Source organism: Acomys minous, assembly GCF_964271855.1.
Source record: "Acomys minous genome assembly, chromosome: 1".
In the NCBI taxonomy this organism is placed as follows: Eukaryota; Metazoa; Chordata; class Mammalia; order Rodentia; family Muridae; genus Acomys; species Acomys minous.
In genome coordinates, this window is record NC_140483.1 from 144,125,953 (window position 1) to 144,144,475 (window position 18,523).

An 18,523-nucleotide genomic window follows, 5' to 3' on the forward strand; every position below is an offset into this window, starting at 1 on the left:
ATGACAACTCTTATAAAAGAAAGAATTTAATGGGGGCTGCCTCACAGTTTCAGAAGCTCAGTGCATTTTTGTCACGGAAGGGAGCATGGCGGCATGCAGGCAGACAATGAAGGAAACACTAACTGAGAGCTTTACATCCGGATCCAAGGCATGCGATTTTGAAATCTCAAAGCCCACTTCCAGAAGCCATGAGTCCTTCAACAAAGCCACACCTCCTAATCCTTCTAATCCTCTTAAATAGTGCCACTCCCTGGTGACCAAGCACTCAAATATATGAGCCTATGAGGGTTGTTCTTATTCAAACCACCACAGACCTTCTCATGAATACCTCGACACACATGCCCATACCCACATACCACACACCCCCATACACACAATACAAACTGTAAGGATATCTTTATGATATCTTTATGCATATACAGACAGACAGACACGTACAGACAGACACATACAGATAGTCTTAGTTACTCTTCTATTGCTGTGATAAGATCAAGGCAACTTGTAGACAAATGGATTTTATTTGGGGCTCGTAGTTTCAGAGGGTTAGAGTCCGTGTCCATCATGGCACTGAGCATGGATGGCATCAAGCAGGCAGGCTGAGCAGTAGCTGAGGACTCACTTCTTGGACAACCACAAAGCAGAGAATGAGAGGGACTGGGAGTGGTGGAAGTCTTTTGACATCTCGAAGTCTGCCCCTAGTGACACACCCCCTCCAACTAGGCCCCACCTCCAAATCCTTCCCAAATAGTTCTACCAACTGGAGACTAAATATTCAAACCTGTGAGCCCATGGGGGATATGCTCATTCAGAACACACACACACACACACACACACACACACACACACACGCGCGCGCGCGCGCGCGCCAAGAATAAAATCCTGAAACAAGAAGGCAAGTGTCATCTTGTTTGACAATGACAGGAACTGTGCATGTGGAAGGGCTCACAGTTTGTGCCACTAAAGAGCTGGATGTAGTAACTCATGGCCAGAACGTCAGCATCTAGGAGGTGGAGGCAAGGCTGAGGCCTGTGTAGGCTTTGTAGTGGGCTCTAAACCAGCCTGAGCTATGGTGTAGGATTCCTGTCTCAAAACAAAACAAAACAAAACAAAACAAAACAAAACAAAACAGAACAGCCCAACCTCAAACCCAAATCATTTGTTTGCTCCCATGTCTTGCCATGTCTTGAGAGCAACTGCAGAAGGGCCATGTCCTGGATTACCACAAATAGGTGAATTTACAAATGTGGAAGTCATGAAAAATGAAGGTTGACTACATGTATAGATATGATAACAAAATACATACTGCATTTTATGTTAAATACAAATCTATGGGACATATACAATTGTTACTGTCTTTAAGAAGATCTATTTTTATTTTTGGTTGCATGAGTTTGTGCATGTCTGCGGATGGGAATGCACACATGAGTGTAGGTGCCTGCAGAGGCCAGAGGCGCTGGATCTCCTGCAGCTGGAGTTCCAGGTGATTGTACACTGCTGTGAGTGGGTGCTGGGAACTGACCCCCAGGACCTCTGCAGGAGCAATATGTGCTCTGAGCCCTGGAGCCATCTCTGCAGCCTCTTGTTAATATCGTGTGTGGAACTGTGGCCTTGGTGACAAATTGCGTGCATGTCATCAAATACTACAAAATTAATTTCAGATAATGTTTCCCAGGACAGTCTTAAAATGTGTGTATATTCCGGAACATCAGGAGTCTCTGCAATATAAGTTTGAGAAATGCTGCTGTAAGATGCCTCTATGCCTGTGCGTCTGAAGAGAGCCAGGGCCTGAATTCTTACAGTGTGCTTGGAACAGAGACTAAATTCTACATCCATCTTGCAGCTGAGTGAGCAATTTGCCTGTCTTTTGTTATTCTGCTTTTTCAAGTTCTCATGTTCTGTTTATTGTGTCTCATTGAATAGTGTCCAATTTTATCCTTTTGATGGGGCTTTTGTAAGACTTTGCAGGAGACTTTAGCAAGAGAAGATTAATTATTGATTTTATATACATGACTAAACAAAACTAGGGTTGTCCTACCAGGCTGGCAAAAATAGCTTTCATCTTTGAAGGTTCTTTTTTTCTCCATCTCTTTCTCTTCCTCCCCTTCCTCCTTATTTTTGACACAGTGCCTCTCTAGGAAGTCTTGGCTGACCTGGAACTTACTATGTAGCCCAGGCTGGCCTTGAACTCATAGAGATCTGCCTGCTTCGGCCTCCAAGTGCAAAGGTGTGCACCACCACACCCAGATCTGGAGATGCTTCTTGTGGGAGGTCCTGTTCGGTTCAAACCCACCAATCAGCTTTTGCAGGCAGAATTCTGCCTCCACCATAGCCTCTAGACATTTAACAAGAGCTCAGCTTGGCAACAGCTATGGGCTGTCCTCAGTGTAAATTATTTCAATCAGATGTTCTTTTAGAGGCATCAACAGAACCTTTACTGTCAGTGCCTCATCATAAACATCATGTGCATGTTAAGCACCAGGGCTATTTCTAGTCTCAGTAAAACAGACCCCAGGGAGCTGACACGTTTCTCAGTTGAAAAGACCCCACTACAGCAGGTGTCTGCACACTGTCTCATTTTTAAATGTCATGTCTAAGCATCACAGATCACACCTGGTCTGTCAAAATATTATTTGATTGAAAAACCCAATAACTGATGCATTATAATTTTATCTTGCAAAAGATTTTCAAAGAAGATGTATATGATATTTTCTCTTTGTGGCTAATATTTTCCCTGCTCCAGTGTTTTTTCTTTTAAACTTATAAATAAACACACACACACACACACACACACACACACACACACACACACATCTGCCATCTGCCTTGGGGCTTCTTGATCACTTCTGTTTGGTAAAATATATGAAAAAGCAATTTGGAAGGACAAGTGTAGGTGCCATTGGCTCTGATATGAGTTTGTGCTGAACTAGCAAACTCAGAGACAGAGATATTGATCTTCAATCTTATCCTACCTGATTGGTTAAAAAATAATGAAGAAGAATACCTACATGGAGAAGGGTTTAAGAAAATGTGCATTTTCATGTTGCATGTGGAAACATAAGTGGATTCCCTTATTCAGAAGGAAACTTTGGTAGACTATATCAAAGATCCATTTCCATCTGTCAAGTTTACTTGCAGTATTTTATCAAGAAGAAATTAGGGAAAATGTGCATGGGTAGTTAAGGATTTGCTTGTGGCAGTTTTAAGCTGGGAAGCATGCTTCCGTGCAGTCATATAGTATACTTATTTCTATCCTTTTAAAGCATTCACTAAGTCCAGGCACTGTACTAAGCAGATGGAGTAGCTTTCAGATCAATAATTGAGGCTGAGTGTGATGGTATAATCCAAGAAAAGGCAGGGACAGATCTTTGAGTTGGAGGCTAACCTGCTACACATGGAGTTCCATACCAGTCAAGGCTACATACTAAGAACATATCTCAAACAAAATCAATACTCAAAAGCTGTACAGAAAGGATGTGATGTGTAATTTGTTTTTTTCTGACATAATATTTTTATTGATTATTTTGGAATTTTACATCATGTACCTCTATTGCACTCTCTTCCCAGTCATCCCAGGTCTGCCCCCTCAACCTCCATAAGAAGGAGGAAAAGGAGGAAGAGGAAGGAGAAGAAGAAAGAAGGAAGAAAGAAAGAGGGAGAAGGAAGAAGAAGAAAAGAAATAGGAAAAGAAAAAAAGTTCAGCTTGTGTTGCCCATGTACTCACTGGAGCATGGTCAAACTCCCAGTGGCCAGCCCTGTGAAGAAACCGAGTCCCTCCCCACCTGCACACCCACTAGAAGCCATTGATTGTGGAGCACTACACTTCAGTGTCCTTATCACAATTTTTTAGAGTTCTCTTTGATGGTTTCCTGTTCTAGGCTGTTACTTTTTTGGGGACAGGTGAGATAGGTGAGTGTTTCAGGTAGTTAGAGTCTCCATTTGTTGTCAAGAGACATCATGACCATGGCAACTCATATAAAAGAAAACATTTAATTAGGGCTGCCTTACATTTCAGAAGTTTAGTCCATTGTCATCATGTTGAGAGGCATGGAAGTGTCCAGGCAGACATAGTGCTGGAGAAGGAGCTGAGAGTTCTTTCTCTTGATCTGAAGGCAGCAAGGAGACTGTTTCAACAGTATAGCTTAAGCACAAAAGACCTTAAAGCCACACCTACTCAAACAAGGCCATACCTCCTAATAGTGCCACTCCCTCTGAGACAAGCATTCAAACACGTTAGTCTACGGGGTTATTCAAACTACCGAATTCCACTCCCTGGACCCCCACAGGCTTGTAGCTATAACATAATGCAAAATGCATTTAGTACAACTTCACAAGTCTCCAGAGTCTATCACAGTTTCAACAATGTTTAAAAGTCCAAAGTTCGAAGTCTCTTCTGAGATTCATGCAACCTCTTATCTGTAATCCCCTATAAAAATAAAAATTAAAAAGACAGGTTGTGGAGGTACGCTGAGTGGATGTAACAATTGTCAATCAAGCGCTGTTTAGCCAATCAGCTGAGCAGAAGGACAGGGAGCAGAAGGCGGGACCTCCTAGAGGGGAGCGAGAAGGTTTGTCAGTTGAAGAGAGAGATGGTTGACTGGGAGGAAGACGAAGGGAAAATGGCCGGCCGAGCATCTTAGTGGCAAATGCTTGGGGCATATGTATTATATATCAGTTTAGAGTAGTTTGTTTACCATAGTTTAGGAGTAGATTTGTATCAGTTTAGATTCTGCCCAGCATGGAGCTGACAGCCTAAAAGTATGCATTAGACTCTGTGTCTTCTTCAGACTCGGTATCATTTATTAGCTACCATAGGCCGAACCAATACAATTCTAATGTAACAGCAGGTCACATACTTTCAACACAGGATATACATTACTGTTCCAAAACGGAAGGGAGCATGGTGAACAAAGCAAGCAGGAAATCCAGCAGGGTAAATTGCAAGCCATGCATCTCCCTCTGTGATGTCAAAATACTCTTCGAATCTCCATCTCCTTTCAGCTTTGTTGACTATAACACACTTCTTTCTCTTGCCTGGATCGGCCACTCGCTGTTAACACCTTTCCTCGGCAGGTATCCCATGGCTCTGGACTAACCTCCTGGTTCTCCAAGGCAATCCTGGCTTCACTCTCACGGCTTCACACAATGGCCTCTCTGGGCCTCCAGGCAGCGACACCCCTGGCACATGCCTGGCCCCAGCTGCTTTCCTTAGTCTGGGAGGGAGATTTGACAACCTCTATCTTCTCTCCTTGACTCTATAGCCAGAACCATGTGGCCAAAGCTGCCAAGTTCTGCTGCTTGCTGGGGCTGGACCATGGCCCTCTCTTTCAATTGCAACCTCACCAGCTTTGTGCTTTCCATGGTTTCCTCCCTAAAGCTTAGCTGTCCTGGAACTTGCTTTGTAGACCAGGCTCCCCTTGAACTCAGAGATCTGCATGCCTCTGTCTTTTGAGTGCTGGGATTAAAGGTGTGTACCACTCTGACTGGACCTAAGCTTTTCTTTAATTCCTTTTCACAAGATGGAAGCTCAACTGGGTGGGATCTTGCTCTGGGGTCACCCCTCCCTTAATTCTAAGTATGCATTAGAGAGATGGGCGAAAAGGGAAGAGGAATGGGTTGAGCACTATATGAAGGGAGGCAGAACTGAAGATGAGAAGGGGAAAGAAATAGCCTGATGGGAGTAGCCTGCCTGGTCACTTGATGAAGTATTGGCCCATGTGGTCATGACTGGGTCTGCGGCTGTGCAGCGTCAGGGGTCTGTGTCAATGTCCATGGCTCATATTACCACAAAAGGCCATGCAGACATCCCTGGTCTAGGCTGCTGTCTGAGACCATGTTGATGTCCAAGGGCTGTAGAGAGCTGGCCCTGTCCATCATTGGCTGCAGCACTTGGGGGTGCAGGCCCTGTACCACACCTGCGTAGCACAGTAGAGCTGACCCTGATAGCCAGGGCATGGGTGAGCTGGCCCCAAGACTGTGAGCACAGCAGAGCTTGCCCCGTCTGATGCGAGTTGGTGTGGGTGCAGGAGAGAAGCCACTACCTGTGGCAGGCAGGAGAGAGTGATCCCAAGGTCATGAGAGCCAGTAAGCTGGACCCAACCCTCACTGGGTGTAGTTGTGGAGAGTGGGCCCGGAACCTCACCTGTGGAGCTCAGTAGAGCTGACGCTAGTGGTGGGAGGGTAGGGGGAGTTGCTGGTGAGCCAGCCCTGAGCTAGACCTGCTTCTTGTTAGCTGTGGCATTGGGCGAGCTAGCTGGAGCAGTGCTGGGGCGCTTGCTCTGGTCGTGTAGATGTGGGAGAGTTGGTGGGCTGGCCAACTCAGCTAACACTCAACCCCAGATCCATAGCTTTGATTTAGCCCACCTCAACATTGACCCTTTCTATGAACTCCTAGAGGGGTGAGGGGACAGTCCTACAGACCCAAAGCTGCACCATCTCCATGACACAGGCCAACAACAGGATATTTGAGAGGATTCCTGATGTGATTCTAGCACTGCTAGTGTAGCAGAGCCAGAGGCTTGGAACCAGACCAATGACTCATTGTAATGAACATGTGCAAAGATGTGTGCACAAAAGGGTGTGCTGTGTGACACACTGTGACACACTGAAGCTTCCGTGATGAGATGGTTTTGTTTTCTTTTATTCTTCTTTTAAGTTATAATTTTTAATATTTTTTGGGGGGGAGGGTTGCAAGAGTGGAGGTGGGATGCTAAGGGATCAGGAGACGAGTGGGCCTGGGGTGCATGATGGGAAATTCACAAAGATAAAAAAAAAAAAAGAAGAAGAAAAGTTTCCTTGTTCTTTACAGTCGGCAGGAGCAGGGATCATGGATTTCTACAAGGTCTTTTGTTTCAGCATGTGCTGTGGACCTCCGCGTGGTCTCCAGTGGCTGGGCAGACCAGGGACACCAACACAGACTCCAGACATCCCTCTGGCCTCTCATCGCAGCCCACAGCTGCAATAGCCACATGATGCTTCAACGCAGTCTGGGTCAGTGGACCACGGATAACCACATGGCCTCCGGGGGCAGCACACATCCTAGAGGTCTTTCAAGTGAACCACGGATAACCACATGGCCTCCGGGGGCAGCATACATCCTAGAGGTCTTTCAAGGAGATCCAATCCAGAAAACGAACTGTTCTTCGTCTTGGACATCCTGTCATTGCTCAGAACCAGGTCAATTATGCAAGGGCTGAGTCTGCACAAGCTCCGTGCTGCTGCACACCTCCCTGTCAGCCCTACTCAGCAATGCCATGTGCCTTCACCCACCACAGCCTTTTCTAATGCCTGCCACAGCCGTTGTGCCTCTAGTTGTGCCTTTCTTCACTGCATACCCAACACTTCATCTTGCCCACCTCTCTGTCACATATTTGTTCATTGTAGTGGCCTTGGAAACAGCAGTGTGTCACACAGTATCATTGCCACACACACACACACACCCCTGAACACCTTTACATAGACATATTCACTGCAATGAGTTGTTGGTCTGGTTCAAGGTTTCTGGTTTCAACTGATGTGTAATTTGTTAAAGGCCACACAGTTAAGCATGTGCAAATCTTATTCTTGTTGTAATGTTAATGTTGTAAATGTTGTAAATATGCTGTGTACTGAAGAAGTGTATATAGTGACACAAAGAAATATGCTGCTACATTAAAAATGGTTGGGTTTTTTTTCTAATAGATACAAGAGTATTTAGATTTTCTGCTGAACCATCGTTTTCCAGGAATGAGTCTGTTTCATTTATCACTTACAAATTCATTGACAGAAGTTGTTAATATCTCATCATAGTTGAATATTTCTAGAACCTCTATGTTTCTTATGCCCAGATTTTGCTTTTTAATTTTAGTTTATTGCTTTAAGTTTTAAAATTTTAGCCGTTGAGAATTTCATAGGTGTATGAAATTCCCCTTCCAGCCCTCCTAACTTCATATCTCCTGCTCCTTTCCCTACCCCAGCAGATCATTAAGGGCTGTTGAGGTAAGCAGCAGTGTGGGCCTTGGCTACTAAGGCTATGCGGTGTGACTTTGTTGTATTCCTTGGCTTCTGAATGCCAGGATACCTTTGCCATCTGAGCTGTAGTGCTTTTAATGGGGTCATCCAGTGGATTGCAGGCAACCCACCAGGGGCCACACCCTCCAAAGAAAAATAGATGTCTTCCCCTTTGCAGTCATCAACTGCCAGTAGCTCCTCCTGTAGGGGCGGAGCCTTGTGAGTCCCTCTCCATTTGTGGGGCGGGGCCTGTGAATCCCTCCTCATTGGTTGTGATGGGTTACTGGTTGCCTTCATCTGTGCTTGATCTGTAGCCACAGATGTTAATCTTTCTCTATTAGTTTTGATTTCTCTCTGGAGGTGGATGAGGTTTGTTAATTTCATCTGGGCTTTCAGAGAATGATCTTTTTTCTATGTTGTCACCTCACATTAAGGTTAGCTTGTATTTGTTAAATTTCTGACAGCATCCGTATCATTTTCTCTTTCTGTGGATTTGATTTGATACCCCCTTCTCATTCTAACTCCGTACGATAAGTGCTAAGACATTTGATATATTTAACATCTCTCATTTTCCTAATATGATACAACCATAACCCTTCTTGATGAGACATTAGTTTTTGTTGGGAGTCAGACCCAGGACAAGTGATTGAGGTGCCTATTTAGCACAGCAAAGAGGACCTTGGCCTCCGGGTTCTCCCAGCATCCTTCAGTCCTTACCTGAACTTTCCAGGCCAGGGGCTGGGCTTCCTCTCACCCAGAGGGTTTTTCACAATATAATCCAGACATTTTGGTTTCCTCTCTCTCTCTCCCCATTTCTCTCTTTCTCTTTGTGTGTGTGCACGCTTTTCTCACCATTTCTCTGTCTCCCAACCTGCATGACTTCCCTGGCCTCGTTCCTTCAGACCAGTGAACCCCCCAGAGAGCTGCCTAAATAAACCTGCCTTTACTTTAATCTGGCTTGAATTGGCTTATTTTGTTGGCAGATAACCTATCACCTATAAAAATGGATATGGAACTTTAAAAATATTGCCGTTCCAGGTAGTTTTCACTTCCATGCTCTTTTTAAATTCACGAACACTTACTTACTTACTTTATTTATTATTTAAAATATTTTATTTTTATTTTATGAATATGAGTGTTTTGTCTGAATTTATGTATATATATCACATGTGTACCTGCTGTCACTGAGGCTAGATGGGGGCATTGAATCCCCTGGACTGGAGCTGCAGTCAGTTGTGAGTTGTCATATTCTTGAGAGTGCAACCTGGGCACTCTGTAAGAACAGCCAGTGCCTTAACCACTGTGCTATCCCTAGATCCTTATATCGTTTTATGTTTTAAGGCAAAAGTCTCACTCTGTAGCCTGGTCTGGTCTGGAACTTACTATGTAGGTCGTACTGGCCTTGAACTCACAACAACCTGGCTGTCCCCTGCTCTTGAGTCCTGGAATCACAGGTGTAAGTCACCATGCCTGGGTTCCCGGGCAGTTCACAAGGGTGCTGGTCAACTTTCAAATATGAGGGTTCTTTGGCTATCTTTCCTTGGTACTAATTATGGCCTTAATTGAAATTTAGTCAAGACACAAACCTCTGAGCTTAGTCAAAATTTGATTTTTATCTCAAATGTCAGGCAATTTGTTAGATACATGATGCTATTTTAAAATAATGCTGGAGAAATAGCTGAGTCAGTAAGTGCGTGCCTTTTAAGCATGAAGGCCTTGAATTTGACCCTCAGAACCACATTAAAAAGGAAACTAGAGGGCTCGAGAGATGGCTTAGTGGCTAAGAGCACTGGCTGCTCTTCCAGAGGTCCTGAGTTCAATTCCTAGCAACCACATGCTCACAACCATCTGTAATGCGATCTGATGCCCTCTTCTATTGTGCAGGTGTACATGCACATAGAACATTCATATACGTAAAATAAAAAAAAACATAAATCTTAAAAAAAAGGGAAACTAGATGTGGTATCACATGTTTGCAATTCCAGCACTGGGAGGGCAGGAATAGGCAGATCCCTTGGGGCCTGAGGAGCTGACTTAGTACACTTGCTGAGTTCCCAGGTCAGCAAGACTCTGTCTCTGTCTCAGACAACACCTGAGGTTGTCCTCTGGCTGTCACACTTGTATGTGTATGTGTATGTATGCACATTTCCACATGCACACACACACATGCACACATACAAAGAGAAAGATAGAGACAGAGAGAGAGGAGAGAGGGGGAAGAGAGAAAGGGGAAAGAGAGAGGAAGGAGACAAAGGAGAGAGAGGAAGGGAAGAGAAAAGAGAGGTTGAGATAGTGTTCTTAGATTGATGCAAACTCTACATCATCTTTTTTTTCAAGTCTTTCCTTTTCTATCTGATGGAATTTCCATCTTTGTTTCCAGCAATACTTCCAGTCTTAAAGATTGCTTTGTCTTAAAGGGAAGGTTCATTGGCTTTTCTTGTTTACTGTTGACATGGTAAATGTTAATTTTTCCATCTATTTATTTTCAACTTCATTTGTTTAAAGCACCTCTTCTTTGGGACTGAGCTATTTATGTTTTTATGCCCCCCCCCCATTTTAAGACATCATCTCATGATCAGTCTGGCCGCAGACTCACCATATTGCCAATTGTCCTGTCACCAACCTCTAAGTGCGGGAAATTACAGCCTTACCCCACCACACCCAGTTTATGCCGTCCCGAGGTCTGAACCCAGACCTTTGCACTTTGTGCACTCAAGGCAAGCATTGTACCAAATGGGTTAAGTCCCCAGTTATCTTTACTTTGAGACAAAGTCTCACTAGACTGCTCAAGGTGACCTTGAATTTAAGATCCTGTTGTTTCCATCTCCAGAGCAGATGGGATCACAGACCTGGACCACCAGGCCCGATGGATGCAAGGATGCAATGTGCAGTTTCCATCCCACTGTTCTGTATTCACTGTATGCTACATCTCAGTGTTTCTTTCTGAAAACATTTTCCTCCCTCACGGGTTCTCTCATATAGCTGTACCTACACTAGCATTGTTTCTGATGATCAGCACTGCTCTTGTTATTTCGATATTAGAAGTCTTTGACCTTGAAGTTTGAAGGGCATTTTCGGTGGGCACAGAATTCTTTGTTGCGAGTTACTTTCTTTCAGCCCTTTGAAGATATTTCTTTGATTTACTGCTCTTTGCTCCTGTTGAGAAGTCAGCTGGTGTTTTATTGCCATTCTTCCCAAGCTAGTGTGACTGTCCCTTGTAGTGTGTGGACAGATTGGTTCCAGGATCCCCACAGATACCAAGACCTGCAGTGTTCAAGTCTCATATATATTTTCTCTGTAGTAATTGCATATAACCTCCACACATTCGCCTGTATGTGGAGGCGAATACAATTTCAACGCCATATAGTGTATTGTCACAATGTATCTTGTGCTTGGTCAGAGCAGATTAGTCAAACCTGGGCATGTGGGGCATTTGAATAGGGAGGGGTGACTGTAGATTTTATGATTTCCTTTGTCATTGTTACTCAGCAGCCGGACTATAACATACTTGAGTATCTATTGCTTTTTATTTGCTCTTTTTAGAGTTTGTTGTACTTTCTGGTGTTTTTGGGAAAACTCTTGGCATTATTTCTTCAAATATTTCTGCCTTATCTTCTCCTCCTTTTTATTTTCTTGAGCTACTTCATCATCTGCTGTGTATTTGCTTTTGCCGTTGCTTTCATTATTCTGAGTCCGTATTCTTCAGCCCACGTGGTTTCTTTTGATGTTTTACTTTAAGGATCATCTGTTTTTAGGTTGTATCTCATCTCATCTTTTTTTAAACTAAAAATTCCTTAATTTTTTTATTCCTGGCACCACTACCACAATTTACAGGGCAATATACCTGATGCAATGAAAAGAAAAAGACAAAGACAAAGCTACAACTGCTAAAAGACCTCAGGAATGTGCATCTAATTGACACTACACTGCATTAGTCAATAGCTGCACTTTTCGCAGACTGTGGCTACGACAGTCCTGAACAAGAAAGGTTCCCTGTTTAAGCTGCAGCAACTTTTCTGACTATGGATTATTGTTCTTTCTGAGGCAGATTTTTACAGTTCCTCTAATGCATTTGGGATGACTGTGTAAAAGTCACCTGCAGCTTTCCTGACAACTCCTCGCTCTCTCTCCTGCTAAGAACTGTAGCCTTTTTCTGCTGTTTTCTTTTTTAATCTTCTGCCACCATATCTGCCACTTCCACCACCAGATCTATAGCCACCACCATAGGGACTGCCTGAGCTTTTTCCACCAAAACTGCTCCCCTTCACGGGTCCATAATTTGATTGCTGTTGTCCACTATAATTTCCAAAGCCATAGTTACCACCACTGCCATAGTTACCTCCACCAACATTTCCTCCTTCATTGTAACCATCATATATCCTTTTTCTCCTCCTCCTCCAACACCATATTCACCACCTTGGTTTCCATATCCTGGTCCACCACCACCGTAGCCTCCTCTACTACTGTAACCAGGACCTCCACCATAGTTGCCATCATCACCTCCAAATCCATAATACCCACCATCACCACCTCCGTAACTACCTCTGCTGCTACCACCTCCTCCACCATAGCCTCCTCTTCCACCGAAGTTTCTACCACGACCAAAGTTATTTCCACTACCTCCAAAGTTTCCACCATGACCCCTAAAGTTGCCAGATCCACCTCCACCACCTCTCTGTGATCCAGCAGACTACATCTCTTATTTAGAAATAGCCTTTTTCGCTTCACAATTATGCTCATTATAGTGTGGTATTTCTGAACAACAATTTTATCAACTGTGTCATGATCATCAAAAGTTACAAAATCAAATCCTCCCTTTTTCCCACTCTTTCTGTCCTCCATAACTTCTATGGTTTCAATCCTGCCATACTTTTCAAAGTGGCCTCTCAGATTAATTCTTCTGCATCTTCTTTACCGCCACCAACAAAAATGTTTATCATCGTTAAATGGGTGACAGACTTTACAGAATCCACTCTAGAAACAGCCCTCTTTGGTTCCACCACACACCCATCACCCTTGTGTAGCCGAGCATACATTCCAGCACCCACCACTTCAACACAAGAGTAGGTCACAAAACCAAAGCCCCTGGAAGGTTTTGTTTGAGGCTCTCATTACCACAGAGCCTGTAAGTGTGCCCCATTTCTCAAAATGTCCTGTTAAGCTATTATCTGTGTTTTCAAAGCTCAGACCACCAATAACAGCTTCCTCGGCTGTTCTGGTTCCTTTGGATCATGGCCCTCCATTTTGAGACCAGACTTGCCTCTTCCAACACAAATTCAATATCTCATCTAATCTTTTTATTAACTCATCTTTCCTGTTTCACCTTGCCATGTGTTGTCTTTCAGATATAGACTTTCTATTTAACTTATTTCCTGACTTCCAAATCAATTCTCTGCCTTCTTTTAGTTGACTGACAGGTAATATTGATTCTTTGTATTGCCTTTGATTCTTCAGCATTCAAATCTCTTTTAAATTTGTTTTTATTGTTTTTTCCCCTTGGTTTTCAGGTAGATATTCTCCTTATAATTGCCTTTTAATAGGCTTTTCAGAAGAATGACCATGTGGCATTAGTGGTGACAATATTGATTTTGTAAAAAGATTTATTTATTTATTTATTTATTTATTTATTTATTATATATGAAGTGCTCTGCCTGCATGTGTACCTGCACACCAGAAGAGGGCACCAGATTTCATTACAGATGGTTGTGAGTCACCATGTGGTTGCTGGGAATTGAACTCATGACCTCTGTAAGAGCAGGCAGTGGTCTTAACCTCTGAGCCATCTCTCCAGCTCCAATATTGATTTTTAATGTTGCTAGGTTCAGAAGGCTTGAAGGCCTTTGATAATAACTCCTCACACTGATAAGCTTGTGGAAAAGACAAATGTCCAGGTTCACATTAATATTGCAATAATCATAGGCATCTTCATCAAATTCATGATAGTATATAAGGAAATCACATTTTAATTGGTGATTGCCTTTTTTAAAAAAAGGAAGAATCCCAAGATTCTTGATATCTAGGTAATGTTAAGTAGATGAAAATAGGAACTAAAAATGGGATCCTTCTCTAAAGTAAGCTCTGGGCACTGGAGAACTGGAGGATAGTCAGTTCTGAAAATGATTCTATGAGTGTCAGTCCTGTGGAAACCACGAGCTCAATGCTGACTCCTCTGATAGTGTAGCAACTGTAAGTGATGCTGTGATGCTATGTACCTTATCTTTGGAGAAGGTTCTAGCAAAGAACTGTATGATGCCCACTCTGGAGGTCACAGAACCCTAGGTTTTTACTAACTGGATACATCACAAGACATTAGTTCAGGCATCAAATTGGACAATTTCATAAACATTTGCAGAACAAAATTTGGCCTACAGCAACTCTGTTGTCCTCCATGGATAGGTCTGGCCTCTCTTCCTGTTGCTGTTGGTTGCCTGAGGTTGCTTGATGCTCTGCTCCACTGGGCTTTTTCCCATGATTCTTCATTTTGGGATGCAGGCTGAAGACCTATCTTACCAAGAACACACCACTCTTTTTAAATAAGCTTCTGTTTTGTGTGGCAGAAATTGGTAAGTTAAGTCTGTGGCCAACCATGGTCAGGCAGATGTGCTCTGCCTGCAAGGAGTCAGGGCAAATGGTGAGGTTTAACTCTTTTGCAAGGAAGTCTATAAATAGTTGGTGACCTTATGAGCTGCCACACAAATGATACACAATGTCAATTCCAGCTCGGCAGAAATATAAGGTGTTGGCTGTTGCCGGGTTCTTACATTTTCATTTTGGACTTAACATTGTCAGTTCATTTTTGGCTACTAGGGGTGCAGGTTTTCAACCAAGGTTGCTGCTGGAACCCGGAACAGCAGCTGAGGCCCAGAGCCTCAGCCGGAGCCCAAAGCCTTGAAGCCTTCCCTAGGGCAGTTCTGTCTAGGAGCATCTCTCAAAGTGTTGATGAACAGCCAAAACAATCCCAAGTCCTCTCTCAAGCCTCCCTTTTGGGTACACCTCTCAGAGTCTCTGCTAGGATGTTTTCAGCTGGCAACATCCGAGCTCCCCCATGAAGTGGTTCGACTTCTAAGTGGAAAAAAATCCTGCTCTCTCACAAGTCTGTTCCTCAGCCCATACTTGGGATCAACACAAAAACACGTTTACCTCTCTTACATTTTGCCTTGTCGAAGAAGACTAATAAATCTTCAGTTTACTCCCTGGAGAAAATTAAAATTTGAGGTGGTTAAGTATTGCTTACATGTCTTAGTGATAAGACGTAACAGTTAACATATGGGCTGCTGTAACAAAATGCCACAGACCGAGTGGTTTATAATTAACACAAACTTATTTCCCGTAGTTGTGAAGTTTAAGATGGTGACATTTTGCAGATTTTCGGTCTGGAGAAGGCTGAGGGTCTGACCCACTGCCAGGTGTTTGTTCATTGTAGTAGCCAAGTAATCGCTCTCATACCCCAGGACGCAAATTCCATTCACGAGGCTTCACTCTTAGGATCTAGTAATCTCCCCAGACCCATCTCCTAATGCCATCATCCTGGCAACTAGAACTGCACACCAGGGTCATATAAGGACGATTAATATGTTCCTACCAAGTCTTGTTAATATCTTTTAAAGCTCAATTTAACAATCAATAAGGTGGTAGCCATCCCTTAGTAACTTTCTTCAAAGTGTATTTATTTTAATTGATTCATTGGTGTGTGTGTGTGTGTTGTGTGCATGTGTGTGTTTGCATGATATAGCAAGTATGAGGAGGTCAGGGGACAACTTGCAGGGATCAGTTATTTTCCTTCTATCATGTAGGTTCTGGAAATTGAACTTAGGTCATCCATCTTGGTGATGAGCTCCTCTACCTCCTTTGCCGTTTTGCTGCCTCACAAAATTTAAGACAACGAATTCTCTGTGTGAGGAAGGGTAGGATGGTGAAGAGCAACGAGGAAAAGAAGGAAAACAGAGTCTCCTTATCTGTTGTCTACATCACACACCTCAAGCTTATGTTCCTTCAGTAGGTGGGCAGGTGCAAGTGAAGTAGGTGCAAGGGAGAATGGTCCTAACCTCATGATGGAGATTCTGGTCATCTCTGTAGATTTTTCATGCTAACGCCTGCCTGCCATGAAGCTGTGTCTATTGTGTAGTGAATAAATACACTCACACAGAGAGGGAAGGTACATCTCCAGAACTGTGTCGGTCAGTTGCCACATCACAGATAACCACAGAGAGGGCACGGATGTCTCATTAAGGAATGCATCATCAATTTTACTTTTTCCTGAGTTCATTTGACTAAGAGTGAGCCCAGTTTGAATTCTCTACCTCTCTCCTAGTGTCTTCTGTGTGTCTGGAGTTCGTGATTGCTGGCCTGTCTGTGATCTGTCTGCCATGTGTATCTGTGCCTGATGCCTGTGAGCTGTGTGTGTCTGGTCTGGTCCTGTGTGTGTTCCTAGCAAAGGGATTTGCTCTGCACTTGTTGATCAGCACAGAAGCATGGCAGAGAAAGGATAGATGTCTTCTTCATAGAAATCCTTCAATTTTTTCAAGGGAAGAAGTCACTTTCCTGACACAACTGGCCCAGAATAGCAAACAACACCCAAATATCAACATATCAACTTATAGACACACGTTGTTCCCAATGTATATGGGATATTTATTGCTGAACTCTGCTTTCAATCTGTTTGTTGCATACAGCAGATTATTACAATGCAGACACACACAGGTGCACACATATACACACAGACAGACACGCGCACACACTATTCTGGATCAGAGGCAGAGTATGTAGGATTACAGCTATGCAATAGCTTAGTTGTAAAAGCTGATTTGATGGGAACTCCAGGGAATAGTGAGGCTGGTTGCATTGTTTTCTTCACTGCAGTTAAACTAACAGACTGAGCAAACAGGACAGCAAGTTAAGTTCATAGTCTTAAACGATCTCACAGCATACTGGTAACTTTATTGTGAGGTCTTCCAGAAGTCCAGTCTTTCGGGGGGGTCAAGAGTCACAAATGTGTCACTACACAGAGCATATAAGAAATCTTTCAATGAAGATTTCCCAGGTTTCACCTTTTTTGGGAAGTATTTCTATGCCTTTTGTTTATAGCATATTCTATGAGTATTTTAAGCATTTTCAAGTAATATGTTTTTTTCAAGGCAAGGTTTCTCTGTGTAGCCTTGGCTGTCCTGGACTCACTTTGTAGACCAGGCTGGCCTTGAACTCACAGAGATCCATCTGCCTTTGCCTCCCTGAGTACTGGGATTACAGGCATGCGCCACAGCTCCCGGCTCTCAAATAATATTTAAGCATACCTTTCCCCTTGTGTTCACAAGATGTATTTCACCGCCGCTTGGTTTTCACCTAATATATTTTTCAGACCTTAGTTATTTGATGCGATTCTCTCTTTAATAGCACACCAAAGAGATGTTTGCATTCAAAACCAGCGAGCTGTCTTCCCATCAGCGTTGCTCCTCAGTGGGATGAGGAGTGGAAGAGTCAGGAACTCGCATAGATCCTGTCCGCACCTTCCTGTCATGTTGTCATTCTGCTTCTGTTTGGCCTCTGTGCCTGTACAGAGCCCCTCCACACACTTTCATCTCCTCTTTAAAGGCAGCGGGAGTGTTTATGGAATTCTGCTGTTACCTTCATCTCCGGAGCTGTCCCCACCCGGAGGACGGTTGCCAGAGGAACCCAGAGGAGCAGTACCACTCTGTAACAGACACGTGTGGTGCCCTGATTCACCCCTGGTCATTTTCTCAAGTGATAACAGAAAATCTTCTAAGAAGAATCTGTGCCTACTTGGGGAAGCTGCACTCCAGGGAAGCGTGAAGACCAGGGGGACAGAGTCCTAAACCGCAGTACAAAATTAGTTCCCCGAGAAAGTCCAGATGCTGTATCACAGAGAGAGTGAAAGGAAACCAGGTGTCTCCTGACCTGGGGGAAAATGTGCTCCCGCAGGCAGAGAGGGCAGATGTCAGTAGAGTAAGGAAAGAACGAGCAGCTAAGGGCGGGGTCTGTGAGGTTCTCTGATGCACCCACCTGCTCCTTCCTCACCATTCAGGAGGATCATGAACACAAACAGGAAATGTCGTCTGTGCAGCGTGCCAGTGAAAGGAGAAACACATGAAATCGCACAGTACCAAACAGTAAGACATGTGGCTGAATTACTCACTAAATGTCAGCCTTGTCCTAATAATGGTTTCTTTCGTATGTGAAGGAGGTACGACTCCTTTGTGGGGTGACTCCTCCCTTTGTCTCCTTGCGGCACAGAGGGATCAAGCAGCAGCCCTGAAACTCAGTGACCCAACAGCCTTGACTGCCATCTACTCTCGGCCATAGCCTCATTAACACCTTGTCTGGCGTTGTCCTGAGCCTAATCAGCCTCAGACAATCACTGGACAGATTAACAATTGCATTTCACCTACTTCTATAATAGCCAAGAGCATATGTTATAATTAAAGAATGCACCCATTTTTTTTTCCTCTTTGTTTTCGGTAGAACACTTTTAGAAATTTTCAAGGCTGCCCAGCACAGATGTACTCAGATGTAACATTATGTC

At 43.7% G+C, this 18,523-nt stretch overlaps 1 pseudogene across 1 annotated transcript; it reads right to left on the reverse strand.

The window, feature by feature from the left end:
- Positions 1–11,966: 11,966 nt before the first annotated feature.
- LOC311593800 (heterogeneous nuclear ribonucleoprotein A3-like) lies at positions 11,967–13,229 on the reverse strand (annotated as a pseudogene). The gene has a single exon. The product of its transcript is annotated as a heterogeneous nuclear ribonucleoprotein A3-like (transcript).
- Between the last annotated feature and the right edge of the window lie 5,294 nt (positions 13,230–18,523).